The following is a 13,017-nucleotide window of genomic DNA, read 5'->3' as shown; positions in this document are numbered from 1 at the left end:
AGGTGTTCTCCAGAGATCCCTTCCACCCTCAGCAATTCTGTGATTCAGTACTTGATGAGGTACATGCCACATTTATTTTCCACATTATCGTTAGGTGTCTGACCCCTCAGAGGCATGCAATGAGCAAATGCCTCTGAGGGCAAGGTACCATGCTGTATTTAGAAAAGATTGTGTTATAGGCTGATAATCTTTGAAAAGGGCTGTAAAAAAAACACCTGTCAGTCTTTGAAAGAACTAACTAGAAAGAAAGACTGACTAATCGCAGCTCAAGAAAATTGTGCTAAATATCTAAGGTAATATCCAAAGCTCATTGGAGTAATTTCCTTCACATCTATTGGGCTGGATCAGGCTCTTTTCAAATTAACAATGGACAGGGAATAAAATGTACAAATAAACACTTAAAATATTTATATGATGCAGACCACCTCCGTCCATGGTATTTTTTATCACAACAAAGGAAGAAATCACATTATCAGGAGTCTTGGTAATTACAGAATAGTTATGGAACTTCTATTTGATGTGATGAAGTAATTTTTACCTCTTTTACAGATTGAAAACGAATTAGCAATCTGGCTCCAAGAAAAATTCCTACCATTGTGGTATAGCTTGTTACTTCACCGGTGATGATAAAGCTGTCTGAGGGTAAGTTGTGCACTGAAACAATCCCTGTCAAAATACTGCCCTTTTTACCTATTGTGTTTGGATGTTTTTGTTTGGTTTTGTTTTTTTTCAGTTGTTGGGGAGTGGGTGGGTGTTGTTTTGTTTGTTTGAGGTGGTTTTTTTTCTAATTCCCAGTCATTTTGGAAGTGATACCTCTAAATAGCTGTACTGTAAGATAGGAGGAGTTGTAAACTTAGGATGTGAAGAGGCAGGAATAGGTGCCAGGGAAAGAGGGACTCTACCTCTGTCATCAAAACCAGAGTAATGGAATACCAGCCTACAAGGCTAAATTTGTAAATATTTAGGTGTCTGAAGATGTAGATGGATGCCTAGTGTGATCTCAAAGCCATTGAGTGTAATGATTTTGGTGGGTGTTTCCAAAAATGAAGAGCATACTTCAACTTGTAATAGTCTTTGGGTCTAGTCTGAAAGACACCTAGGCAGTGAAAACTGGCTGGCAAAACAAGCAGCACTGCTTGTTCACAAGTCAGATTATCACTGAGTGTTGTGCTCACTTATAGTAAGTCTGGAATCTCCTGTCCCTTCAGATGGCTTGTAGACTTTGGATGGAAAATGCAGAAACAGTTTTTGCATTGACTAAAGTCAAATTAGTATAAAATATATTTATCTATTGTCTTTTATGTGGATGGTCTTAAATTCTGCTCTGAATCAGAAATGAATCAGTAAAAATTTGGCATGCCCTCTTCCAGATAAATTTTGATTAGTTTAAGTGAATTGGCTCATAAAAGACATCGTTTGATTAAGCCAATGCAATATTGGATGTAAATATGGCCAGCAAAGGTGTTTTCCTTATGTTTACTGTGAAACTACTGACTCGTATCCATCCTAGCTGATTCTTTACACACGGGAGAGACGTAAGGCTATATGTAGTTGCAGAGATATTCAGACCCTTTCAATTATAAACAAATCTTAGGGAATTACATGTGCACAATGGAAAATATTCTGAGAGGATAAGCTTTACGCTTTCTGGGTTAAGTTTGTATTCTTATTTTCCCAAGTGCATGCATGTACCACTGAGGGTGAAACTTCCTGCTATTCACCTGAGATTGCATTGTAATCAGTTTACATACATGACTTAATGGAGGTTTGCTCTGTTTGTCATGTGGTTTTATGAAGTTCTCATTAACCACCAATGGGAATTACATACACATATGAATAAGGAAGCAGTTCATTTCTTCTTCTTTTTTTTCCCCATCATTGAAGCTGCATTCACTTCTAATTGTTTAGTAACTGCAGTCTGACAGCATCTGTTCACTCTCCTGCTTTCAAGTAGCCAATGAGAGAACGAGCTATAAAATCTGAAGGATGTAAATGAAATCGACAAGGAAAATTTAGAGCAGGTATCATGAAAAATGACTGACTAGAAGACTTAAGGGAAGGCCTCCCAAAGGAAGTCATAAGGAGCATTTAATCTAGAGATGTGCAAAATTTCAATTGAAAAAATTAGCTATCAGCAGGTCTGCATTAGGCAACGAGGCACAGAAGCTAGACAGGCTGCCAGGTTTACAGCAAGGCACTACCGTTGCCTTGAAATATACCTCTGACCATAAAGCCTCAGTGTTAGCAATCTCACCCATTAAAAGCCTTGATTAAAGAATGTGATGAGGTAGGAATGTTGATAGTCATAATTTATATAAAAGATTATATAACGCATTTGTCCATTAAGTCAGTAAAACTAAGGGTTTAAGCCCATATTTTCCAGAATACCTTGCATATACCTTCCAGAATAATGACCAGCAAGCTTCCTCTGGGTGGGAAAAATCTTTCTTCAAAATACAAATGAAAATTGCAAAATTCATAACCATAGAGAGGAAGAGGGACATAAAAGAATTCTGTTGTCTGACAGACAACAAACAGAAGATGGAGGATAGCAGAGTCTTAGATTCTGGCCTCCTCAAGGAATGGTATTTCTTGAATGACAGCACTGCCTCCATTACTGGTGTGGCGCACCTTCAGCGCAATCCCCTGGTGATAGTCTGATGGTTCTTGTAGTATGATACACATTCAGCCTCCTCAAGGATGAGGGGAAAAACAGTGAATCCAGCCCTCTTGCTTTCTGGATGACTGCATCAGTCGGCAGCCAGTATTTACAACAGGGAAACCACCTCCTCTTCACACTGTAAAAGTGGCTGCAGCAGGACTTTCCAAGGGGTTCAGACTGGGAAGTCTCTTAACAGCTCTGGGCTGATGTGGTTTAAAATGAAACGGGGCAATACCCACAGACAACTGGATTTCTAGGGCTGGACAGAACTCTAGGGATTGATTTGTTTTGTTCTTTTTAATATGAAGCTATAATTATTTTTTTAAGATTCTTAGACTGATTGCACCTAGCCCAAACCACATGCAATATCCCACTTTTCAGCTTGTCTTAAGACAGCGGATTCCAAAACTTCCCTCTATTATCACACTAGCTGTGGGAGACAGCTATAGGTAGGTTCCAAGACTTATTTGACCCTTGGTGCCATATGGCTAAGCTTGATTCAGCTTCTGTATATCCTACATAGACCAGTTGGTATACAGCCTGAGAAAACAATTCTATCATTAAAAGAGGTGGTGCCAAGTCCAAAAAAACTGAAAGATTGAGTCATTTTTTACCTTCAGGATTCAGGGGGGTGGGGGAGGGAAGAGTTTATTTAGCCTTTTAACATACTCCTTCATATGTTTATATCCCTCAAAGTCCTCATGAATTTGAAGATTTGGAATTTATTTTAACTTAGTGACATAACCTAAAGTAACGTAAGTAGTGAAAGGCAGACCAGGCAACTACTAATTTCAGTGCAGGGTTCAAACCCGGATATGTTTGGTAATTTCTAAGGTCCAGGAACAAACAAAGAAAAGAAATAGAAGCCTCCATTCCCTGTTCTGAAATGCAAGCTTCCTGGTGGCCTGCTAAGGCAAAATCCTCAAAGGCAGTTATTTAATAGAATCCCATCTATATTACTGATCAAAATTCAGCAGCTTAAAATGTCCAAGGAAGATCTTTATCTTGGCAACTATGCCATGTTACATGTAATTATTATGGAATGTAAAATGGAAGTGAATACTGACTCCGTTCTTCTAAAATAAGACAAGTTATTTTTTCACATTACTGTGCTTCAATGTGGTTCAAACCTCTCTTCCAAGAAATTATTATTCCATCAAGCACTTAAAATTTTATGATTGTGTTATAGTTCAAAAGTTCTTAATGCATTTTGGAAATGCTGGTTGAAAGCAAAATTAATGTGATTTTGCTTCCTTTTTGTTGGGCATTATTTTTCTTTTTTTTTTTTTTTTTTTTTTTTTTGCAATTGATTTCATATAATTTTGCTATACCTATAAACAGCTGGGTTTTACCCATTACTTAGACTGCATCAATGCCATTATGTGTATTACCAGCCCCTCAGAGCTTACTGCTAGGAGTGCCGCAAACCATAAGGTTTTTTACTCTGTTTTTGTACTTGCTTCTTGATCTCTTTGCATCTCATATGATGACTTTTCCTACCTGGTGTATGACTTTCTGGTAGCTAGATAAACAAGGGAAAAATTCTAACTACCTCCCTATTAGTTCTGGATAGGACCGTCTTTGGGGGTAGTTTTTGTTTTGTTTGATTTGTTTGTTTTTCCTTCGGTGGAAAAGAGTACAAGGGAAATTTAAGCAACATGACTATGAATCCACCTGAAGTGGTTAAGTGTTCATACTTCACCACTTCACCATACTTCACCACCACAGTGGTAACAATGATTCATGTAAATCTCTGATGTAGAATGCAGAATTAAGTAAATGATGGTTAAAGTAATTTTCAATCTGTAGTCTTACTGGAGATGCTCAAAACTAGGAGTTCTTTTTTAAACAACACTTTTTATATCACACCAGTGACATCTATGCAACCAAAGTATTACAAAGTTTTAATGACTATATGCTCAAGAATTTCTGAATAAATCTGTTGTAAAAATATGGTGAGTAGGAAAGAATACAATGGTCTTGATGACAAAGGTGAGAACTACCACGTTATCAAAGATTTCCACTGCTATATAGTAAAAATGGAAAAAGTATCTTTAGTACTAATGATGCACAGAAAGAAATTTAATAAGTCCAAACAACAGTGATAGACTGTCGTACAAAACTATCCAATGGTGCCTAAATATAAGAGATACACCTCATTTTAAGTTAGATACAGTTGATATAGACCCTTGTTACACTTGATACAGACATTTTACATAGTCAAGCTTGGGGGAAGGTATGAGGGTTGGATTCTAGACTTCTGCATGGGAAAGCATGCAGACAGGAATAACAGTATTTCCTGTACAAGACATCAGAGCATTGCCTGTATAAAGGCTACTTGTACAATGCAAAATGTCAGAACATTTGGGGTTTTGACAAATGAGCCTTATAAGCAGGAGCTAGAAATAATTTCCACAACTGAAAACATCAGATCTTTCTTCCAAGTGCACCTCCAGTTGCAGCCTATTTCCCTGCAGTGAGACCATTTTTCCTAATTAAGATTATCATCTCTGCCAGGCTGAGCTGTATCTACATCAATTAACTTATTCAAATTGATTATGGAATATGGCCTAGAAGGAATAGTGTGGTGCTCAAGTGATATTTTCTTTCATATGTCTTTTACACGTGCCTTTGTCCTTTGCTTTCATCTCTAAAGGGTCTCACTGGATGGCAAACTCCACTCATCATTTTGAGACAAGCTCCAGACTACAATGTCTTATTTGTCTGCAGGGCAAATTACACAGCATGGGCAAATAGGGCCAAATTATGCCAATGCCTACACTATACTGAGGCCTTTTTAACCTAAGTAGAGCTGACTTAGGTAAGAATAGTGTTTGTTGAGACTTTCAATACTGGTATACACAAAGAAATAGCTTTTTCACATAACTTATCAAGGTAAGTCTTTCAATCCATTAATATTTAATATCATTAGTCTATGTAATAATAACATTACTTGACCAAAAAAAATATTGGCTTGAACAGTGAGAATAGTTTCTCCATACATATGTCCCTCTGAAGATTATGATTCTTTATTTTTTAAAAAAGATCTTACCTCCAGAAATGTTGTTTCCTCCTAAGCCACATTGTTTTCATAGAAGGTAGTTACTAATAATTTCATTGCTGCAAACACTCCTTTACAATGAAGAACTGCTATGTACCTATGATAGTATTCTCTAACATTGTATTTGCAATGTAGTTAGTAATGGTTGACTTACACCACCTACAGTACACACCTTTTATACATCACTTGCACTTTCAAATTTCCTCATCTTTCTTAACTTTTCCAAAACTACTTTGATTTCATGCCTAATACTTGATATTACTGTTAGGTTTGTGTAGGCTGTGATATAATAAGCATCGTGGACTACACAATCCAAGTTATGCAACAATGAACACCAGAGTTCAGGCTAAGCTCTGGTGAATGTGGGAGAAAGCTTTTCATGCGTGTGCTCTCCTTTGCACCAGGTCAAGAGAAAACAACTGAAGAACCTAAACTGCTACTATTCTAACACTGTGTTTTTGTGGGGTTTTACCCTGCCTAAAATCACTACATGCATTTTGAATCTGGCCTGGGAAGAGGAAATAAAGAGATGGAATTTGGAACGGGAGTGATTGGACAGCAATGCGCCTGCAATACTTGTAACAAAGCATATGGACTTTACAGGGAGGGCAAAGAAAGGGGATGCAACAGCCTGTGTAGACTTTCCTATAACCCTGCCATGCATAGCATGGGTGCACACAAAAGGAAGGACTAGAAAAAGCCAGTAGATGATAATATGCAATATTAGTCCTTACCATCATATCAAATATATAACCTTACAGAATGTGGGCCGCATAAAACAAATAGTGTTGTGTCAGGATTTTTCAATTTCTATTTAGATAACTGGAATAATTAAAAAAAAAACATCCAGTAGAAGGTCACGTGCTCACAGTTAAAATCTTGGCTTCACAGAAATCTTACTGCTTTTAGCAAAGCTGAATTTTCTCCCAGAAAATTTTAAGGAACATGACCTACTAATTATGGATATATGTTGAGCAATGGAAAAGATCAAGCCTGCGTACTTGGCTCACACAATATGGCTATCTATGGAATTATCCTTTACCTAAAGAATTCACATTTCTAAAATGTATATACTATAGGTCAAATGAATTTATGCAGAAACCTTCTTTTGAAGTTCAAAGACAGCCAAGTTAAGACAAATCATGCCTGAAAAAATATGATCTCTCAATATGAAAGGTTTTGCAGTTATGTATTTTCACATACTGAAAAAAAAAAGAAATAATGGCACTAGGTAAGTCCTTTAGATGTAAGAATCTGGTAACTGGAGATGGCCTTGTAGGTAGAAGACTAGGTGGAAGACAATTTGTACCCTTTGGAAGCCTAAGAGAGAGAACAGGGAGAGGCACGTATGACATGTAGGAAGATAGATTGCTGCTTTTTAGCCATAAAATCTGTAAACCTAGAAAAAAAACATGCTTGCTTAGACACATATGTCCAAGTGGGCATTGGATTCAAGTCTTTGTAAAATACAATTTCAAAAATGTCTGGTTCTATAGCCATGTGGAGAAAATGATGAATAAGGAAAAATCCAAGGAGGAATAAATTGCTGGACTTGTCTTCTAGAAGTTAATTTCTAATTCCATCAAAATCAGTTTGTTACATGAGTATTTTTTTCCTGCAGACAGAATGAATCCCCAGATACGATGAGTTTCAGTTAACTTGCTTGACTTTGCCTTCCTGTCCCGACCCTAGATAGCACAAAGTCTATGACACTGCAATACGCTGAGCCAAGTGATTCAGTAGTGAGGACCAATTTAAAAATTGGCAATTACAACATGTTGCAACTCTTTTTTTGTTGTTTGTTGTTGATTGTTTGGTTTTTTTCCCAATCAGCTGTTTCAGGCAGTAATGCACCTTGCAATTGGGGTATTATTAAATTATGTTCAGAATCCCTGAATTAAAACTATCTACAATTGGTCTTATAATATAGTTCTATACAAAGACCAGATTCTGTGTAGCCAAAATGACCTCTTTGCTGCTTCTCTGAGGTAGGACATGGAAGATGTTAACTTACCCTAAGTCAGTTCCAGTTTTCTGAATACTTCTGTGGAAAGTGCGTAATTATTTCAAGTGAAATGGACAGAATAATTCTGATAAAACAAAGCTGTGACAAAAGTCATTGTTTGAAATTTCTTTTTTGTTGAGGGGGGAACATTTTGGCTTTGATATAAGTGCTCTCTGCTAAAAACATAAACATGTATATATGCATATAGACACACACTGGAAACAAAAGATACCTATTTTTTTGCCTGTTCTACCGCTCACAGACCTGTGTGCTCTTTCACTGGGCTAAGTGTGCTTGTTCTGTCTATCAGACAAGATAGATAATCCTGTCCATCAAACCAAAGCAAAACAGGGGGACTATTTGATTCTTTTTTTCTGTTTCCTTTTATATCCGTTTTGATATTAAACAAATACATTTTGATAACAGGCAAAAATGGATGGGCACTTTGAAGACTTAAACAACTGTATTTCTTAAAATAATATGGTAAATATTAGCCAGCCAGGTCATTTCATTTCCTACAAATCATTCTTTAAAATGATGCAAGTTTGAAAACTCACCTTTTTCATATTAAGTAACTTCTTTATTTTCTGTTATAGATGTTGAAAGTGAAAAAAACCCAAACAATTGGATCAATCAGTTTATCTTACGTTAAAAGTAAGAAAAATTGGGATGATATCATTCCAGCATAATGCAGTATTGGGACTACATATGCTGTATACATTCAATGCTTTAACAGTATTTGTAGAAGCATTCTTAGGACACAATCATACTATTTTTTCTTTATTTTGAATGAGTAAAATATGAGGTGTGCTACAGCAACACTGCTTAATAGGAGAATACATAGTAAAAAAGGGACTGCAAATGTCCTTTATTGCTATTGGTGATTTAATAACTATCTTTGGAAGAGCTGGAAGTAGAGTTTTATAGAAGAAAAATCATCAGGTTTTGCTCAGTGACTTTATATGCACAGTATTTAGCATATACACATCTAAACTGAAATGGCAACTTTTAAAATTGCTTTTAAGAAAAAGGCTAGTAATCATACTTGTAATTTATTTCAGTAGGTTTATTTATTTTGGACGATGTTTCTTTTCTGAAGTATGCCCTCCTATATAAACAAGGTAAATTATTTTGATGTATTTCCTTGGTGTATTTAAGGTTAACCCTAGTGAGAAATGCCCCTTTATTAACACTGAACTTGAACAGAATTGGTTGATGCAGTGAATAATTCCAAAGTATGCATTCCAAATGATGACCCCCTATTTTAAGAGTTGATGAAATTAGACTGCAGCTTCAATCATATCAGTTCAACTTAACAAAATAAAACCTCACTGTTGCTAGAAGACATCATTTTCTGGCCAGTGCCGCTAGAACAATTCCCATTGATTTCACAGGAAGCCAAATTGTATCAAGCTGGGCACTTTAAAGACCCTTATCTCCCTTGGACCATTTTTCTGTAATACCTTTTTTTAAGGAAGTTATCTCCAGTCTGGGAAAATAAGACCACCATAAACATTTCTGCTATCTTTTATATTTATAAAGTCAATCACCTACACTGCAATCAATCACTTCAACACTGCTATTTGTTTCTTCATTAGTTTAGCCCCTTCAAAACCGAGATTCTCCACCAAACCACAACAAGCTTGTGTGAATGTTAGCCTGTGAATAATATTGACCGACATGCAAATCTGCACATAAAGGTGATATACCTGCCTATATGTGGGCAAAATCCAGTCCTTTTTTATACCCATTTATGCTTGGTTTAAACACATGAATCAAAGACTTAACTTTTTTTATATTTATATATAGAAATATGCATGTTCAGTTAAAATTGGAATTAGTGTTTTTCATCAGGAGTTCTGCTTAAACATAATGTAGTGAAATTCTTATAGCAAAAGAGCAGACACCTGAACCCATGGATGTCATGAGCCCTATTAGTCCCGCTGATGCTGGGAGCAAAAAACAATCCAATCTCTGACTTAAAATTATTCTCAGTGATGACACTCCATTGCTTGTCTTGATGACCTATAATAATGATAAAAATTAATGCATTAGTCACATGCAATCAAATTGGCTCCGAGTAAGTAATGCAGTCTGATTAGGAATATCCTTCTTTTCAAAATTTCCCCTTCTTTTCACTGTACAGCAAGCGATGTCCATTGATTGGGGGGGGGGGCGGGGGAAGAAAAAAAAAAAAAGAAAGAGAATTGAATTGCAAAGGGGAAATTAATTATAACAGACACTTCAAAAATCTTTTTTTTTTAAAAAAAAGAATAAATTTCTTTGGGAATTGAGTTTACTGACAGTGTACAAGTAAGTATTCAGTGAAAATACACTTGTTCTTTGAAGCACTATAATCAAAGGTAACATGGATTCTTCTTTTTGTAAACCTATCTGTATGACATACTTTTGCAGTCTTGTGGCTTTCATAAAATCACTGTTACTGCTTCTTCATTCTTCTCTTCCACATCTCAGTCTGCAACTGCTTATGTTTAGATGCGCCTGTGCAGTTGTATTAAGTCAGATGAGAATATATCAGGACACTGACTATTTTAGCTCAATGAAGGAAAACTGCACATTAGATCAGTTTACTAAATAATTTGCATCCAATTTGTATACTTCTACCTATACTGGCTTACAGGTGTGTGTAGAATTAAGACATTCACATAAACAGACACGGAGGCTAGCAAACAATATTGCTGATGTTTCCATCAACTGTCATGTAAAAAGAGGTTCTCAAATATGGCCTTTTTTTTTTTTTGCTTACGTTTTCCATTTTCAAGCTAAATAATACTCAAAGCTCCAATCTGAATTTAAAATTAGCATGCACAGTAGAAATTAAAATGTTTCAATGATGTGTGTTACATCCTGTAGGTGCTGAAGGAGGAATAACACGTTGTGCCAGGAAGAGCTGCTGCTAGGTAAGACTATTGCAGAATTTCACTGGGCTTCAAAAAAGTTTGGGATGTGATACATTGCCAAGCGAGCTTTTAGAAGAGAAAGAAGCAATTACTTTTAGAGGGGTTTACTTTGTGTTGTTACATTAGGTTAAAAATATAAGTGTTAATTGCCCCCTCCTCCTTATTAACAGCTCAGATTAAGTAACCAAGAATGCCACTTATTTAGTGAAATATATTTTAAAACTGCAATACAACTTTGTTTCAAAGATACTAATATTAAACCTGATTATCCTGATATACTTGCTTAATTGTCATCATAGTATCTTTAGTAACATGAATGCTTCTTGAGATAAATTGCTGCATTTAGTGCAGCATTGAATACATCAGCAAAGATAATACAGTCATTTTACTTATATTATGTATCTAGACTACAAGCTAGCTAATTGTAACATAGTTCTATGTTTTTAGAGCAGCCCATTAAAAATGAAGACCAAAGTTCCAGTCTAGTGCATAAATGCAAAATAATTATTTCTTTAAAAACACTTTTTCTTCCCAGAGCTGTGGTCAGATCAAAAACAAAACAGGAGGCATAAAGAGAGTTACTAGCCATTTCTTCAACAACAGTACTACAATAGGAAGGTGTCCTCCGATTTACAGCGAGAGTTTTGAAAACATCCTGCTTTCTTGCATATGCTTTTTTTTCTTTTAAATTACATTGCAGTTTATGTTGTTTCAAGTTATAAATTTATTAAAATTATTGTAACAATAACAAGGACTAAACAAAATCCAGATTCCTCTGGAGTAGTCACATACTGTAGTTCTTTGCAGCACTAGAAACATGATTTTATTCTGATTACTGACTTATGGTTGAATTCCAATGACATCAACACAAATTCAGTAGTCCCACAGTACCTCTCCTGTAGTATATTTACTGATTATTTAACAATAATCTTGCAAACAATTTAAAACACTTACACTCTTTTCTTTTTTTTTTTTTTTTTTCCCATATTGGCCTTTTCTTCTGGTCCCTTTAACTGCTCTGAGAAAGGAGTACAGCTAATACAAAATAATTGTACGAGCATTTTGAGATAAAATGTACTCTGAAATATAATAACATGCTTTAGAAAACATTTTCTGTAATTTGCTTTTTTTCTTTTTAAAGACAGCTCTGAAACCCTGGACTATGCTATTGATATGTAGGGCACAATATTAACAATGATGGTCACATAATCACATCCTTGGAGTGTCGTAAGTTCTCACGATAAGCCTGCCTGCTAGAAATATGTTGCACGAAGGAAGAGAGACACCCCCAGAAGGAACAATAAAGATGATTAATCCAGCAGACAAACTACTGAGTGGTAGGTTTCAACAGTTTCATGTGACTCTAAAATTGCCTTGTTGATTTAGAACAGTAACTATCTGCTTAGCACATTTCCTTTACCAAGAAAGGATAACAGTTAATACACCACAAACAGAATCAATATTAAAGTATGGTTTAATATACAGAAAGTCATACAAATTATCACTGCTTGAAGTGCCATAGGCGGCTATCACCACCACCCACAACTGGTTTACATGTTTAATTTCCCTCCTCAACCAAATGATAAATGAATTCAGAGCAGTGTGTTAAGTTAACCAGAATTTAAAATAGCAGATATTTTAAAACAAAATGTAGCATGAAACAGAAACAACAAATAGGATTATACTGTTCTGTGGAGAAAACAAGCAGATCTCAATTTTCGGAGTCAGCTACCAATTGGGTTTTTTATACCACTTTATACCCTTCTGACACTTAGGGCACTCTTCATGTATGGCCAGGCAGATCTCCTGAAATGAAGTTACTAAAACAAATACACAGCAGGGAAACTTGGGTTTGTCTTTTCCTTTGCCTGAGAAGGTTTGTTTCACATATATTGGTGCCTGTCATGGCAGCTTGTGGTGCTTTGATTAAGTGTCTCAAAAGCTACACCACTCATTGCTCTGTAATGTTATCATTGCATTCATAAGATGAATTGCTATACTGTAAATCACTGTCACCAGTTCTCAGAGATGAGCATAGGACAAGCGAGTTGCATTGACCCAGTGTATGTGAGACACCCTTCTGTTTTGCTGTTTTCTGTTCTGTCCTTGCATAGCAATGAAATGGACTGCTTCTTCATCCTGCTAGATAGTAATCAACTCATGTTGGTTTTTTTTTTTTTAATTAATAGAATTGTAATAAAAGGCAAATACATAGACCTACCTTTGTTATTCCCCACTATCATCCTCTATTAGTTTTCACAAAACGTTTTTTTCATAAAATAAAAAGGCAAAACAGGTGTTAGATTATTTATGTTTGACAAATTCATAGCATTTAAATAATTAAAACTAATTTGTGTTGAGAGCTACA

This window comes from Falco peregrinus, chromosome 1 (genome assembly GCF_023634155.1).
Source record: "Falco peregrinus isolate bFalPer1 chromosome 1, bFalPer1.pri, whole genome shotgun sequence".
NCBI lineage: Eukaryota > Metazoa > Chordata > Aves > Falconiformes > Falconidae > Falco > Falco peregrinus.
Note: the sequence above shows the minus strand (reverse complement) of the source record.